We start from the raw sequence: 3,170 nt of genomic DNA on the forward strand, positions 1-3,170 counted from the left end.
CTTGAGGACGGCATGGAGCGTGCAGCCGGGGAACCGCTTTCCCATCGACGGGGCGTGCGTGCGATGGCTAGACGGGAAGAGGGGGGAAGAGAGAGCGTCGGCGGCGAGAGAGAGGGGTTGCGGGGCGACTGCGTCCACCGACAAGGGAGGGGGGCTTTTATAGCGGCCTGGGTCGACAAACGTGTGTACGCCTGACGGGAGAGGGCGCGTTGCCGAACTGCGCCGCCCGTGAGAATCAATGGAACGCTGACCGACGGCAGCGTTAGCATTGATTCCCTGCGGAAAAACCGAGGCGACGAGGACGACGATGCGCGAGGTTGCTGACTTGGCGGGACCGCCGTTCTTTCGCAACAAAAGCGATCCCCCCCGCCTCCCGGCGTGCCGGGTTGGTTTGGATTCGCCTGTGTCAATTTCAACCTTAACCGGCAAAAAATGGGTTTCTAGAAATGCGACAGGGCTGTTTTTTCAGCATCGGCGCTAAGAAATGGTCTGGGAGACACGGCTGGAGTTGCTCTTAAGTATGTACGGGTTTCCATGGCAGCAAGCAAATGGCGTGCGCCGTTGCGGGCAGCGGCCTGGGTGACTGCTGGGGACAAGGCCGGCTTGGTGGATCAAGCGCGGAGACAGACTTTTATTGCTGCGGAAGTGCCAATGTTTTGCTGTCCCTGTGGCTGTGCGTGTACTTTGTTGCCTCCCCTCGCCTGCCATGGCAGCAGGCGCGTTTTATGTTTCACCACGGCACCAACGCTGAGGGGCATTTAACCCCCTGGAGATGGAGATGTGGTGGTATGTTGTACGGGCCGCACTCTCCTCCGTGGTTTCTAGTCCTGCGGGCACTAATGCCGCGTGTCTTTTGGAATGAAGGGGTTTTGCTGGGAATTCTACATAAGATCATCCCTGTGTTCCGGTACGTACCTGGTAAATGTAATCCATTCTGTACCGAACCAACTTTGATCCTTGTCCACTTGCAAAGGAACACCTTGCGCCGTTGCACGCAAGGGGTAGTCATTGGTGGATCCGTTTACCCCAAGAGTGCCGCACTCTTGCGGGTAGGATTCACCGTTTTCTGCGGCCGAAACACGTATTTTTTTTGTTTCATAAAAAGTCCTCCACAAATGAGTTTTTTTTTCTTTTTTTCCGTACAATGAATATCATAAATGATAAAATTTACATCTTGCATCTTGCTTGCACACCCCATCTTTCTTTCTTTTTTTTAAAACGGATGTATTCTTTTTTTATGAGGAAAACTTTCAATCTATTCATCAACTGTCAAGATAGTACGAAGAACACCAAAAGTAATAAATACATCCATGTCTGTAGACCATCTAACGATGACTACATGTACTGAAACGAGCCAAAGGCATGTGGATTTTTGAGAAATTAAAGGTCGTGGACGCTCATCACGCTATAACATATGCGGATATGCCAGTGGGAGCAATAATAATCACCATACACGTCTTGCTATAGGTTTCATTTCGTGCGGAACTACGTGCATAAAATCCAGATGACCAACAAAAATATCCGACAACACCGCAGATGCTGAGTTCAAATTACAGTCCATCCTGCCGCATGATGATACAATTGGGAGCAAAGAGCCGCGCCCCCCTGTTTTGTTCCTACGTGTGGGTCATGCCATGCCATGCATATGCGTACACGTCGCTTTGGATTCGTCCCAAGTGCAAGAAATGAAATGCTGCCACGCTGGCCTTTTCCTCTTGGCTCCAGTGCTCTAGGCTGTAGCCCCCTGTTGCTGCCATTGCCAATGTTCGGGCACTCTATGCTAGTATTCCAGAATTTGGGCGTGGCCCCGCTGCCACGCAGGCATGCATGCATGCATGCATTTGCAGCCTTGTGTTGTCTTGTGTTGTGTTGGGATCGTCGTGTAGGACAGACAAGGTAGCGTGCTTGAGACCACGTCACTTGTTCTGGGACCTAGCTAGGGAGCTGTACATTATACAGCTAGGGTTTCCACTACACTTTGTAAAATAAATAAATCTAAGCCAAGTAAACAAAGCATGAATAGAGAATGATAAATATATTTGACTCGCTCCTTCTTGCACTGAAAGTTGTGAACCCAGGGAGGCAAAAGTCGAAAGAAAAAATAACGGCTGTGCCAAGCAGGGGCAGCTCAGCCGAGCTGAAATGATCACACCAGGCAGGCCAAGACAATTATTACGGGCGCTCGTATTGTCAATGCGAAACTCACTCGCCATCTCGTGCGCCTCTGCAGCCTCCGTATCATGGTCTGCGAGTGAGTGTGGGTTGTGGAGCTCCATGACTTGCTGCTGCGGCGCAGGGAGCCCAACGCACGCCCTATACCAGCTGAGCTGAGCTAGCCCATGTGTGCCTGCTGCGACGATAGATGGATGGATCGATGGGTGGTGCTTGCTGCCAAGCCAAGCCATCAGAGATCAGTCCCATGTTCTTGGCACCAGAACTGCGTCACCAACTCTGTAATTTTCTCCTGCAATTTCTTGCCTTGCCCTTTTAGTTTGGGGATGGATCTGTCAACCACCAAGAAATCATTTGCTTACCTTGGGGAACAAATTCAGTAGCATGCACTGCTATGGGCATGATCTGATCTGCCCCAGCTCTCTACCCAGCAAACTTGCTACGTACAACAGCACTATATGTGGTAAGAGCATCTAGAACCGGACGCCGCCATGTCCGCCCCAAACTCCCGGGCGGCCTGTCCGGTTAGTGTCCGGAAGTAAAATTGTCAACCAACCGTACGCCTGAAAAGCATCCCAAACACGCCCGCTAGCCCGCAACTTCCAGTCCACACGTAAGAGGGATACTCGTATGCAACTTCATCCTGTTTTTTCGATCTGATATGTTGCTTCTCTTACTGCCATCGTCTTACTTTCTTTTTCTTTTCGCAATTCTGTAGGACCAGATACACAATGTGAAGAACATGAACCGGTGCAAGCTCATTGCCGAGTTCCTACATACACACATACCATGACAATTTGAGTCTCCCACATACATATGTACCCATGATGCCTCGACCCAGCCGCCGCCCCAACCCCAACTCCGGCAGCCTCCTCTCCCTCTAGCGTCGCCGCTCCACCCCTCTCCCGCGACCCTCACCTTCTCTCCCAAGGGAGGGAAGGGAAGGCCCCAGATCTGCAACGGCGATCCGAAACCCATCAGAAACCTAGCTGCCCCCC

The sequence above is a fragment of the Triticum dicoccoides genome, chromosome 4A (genome assembly GCF_002162155.2).
Source record: "Triticum dicoccoides isolate Atlit2015 ecotype Zavitan chromosome 4A, WEW_v2.0, whole genome shotgun sequence".
NCBI lineage: Eukaryota > Viridiplantae > Streptophyta > Magnoliopsida > Poales > Poaceae > Triticum > Triticum dicoccoides.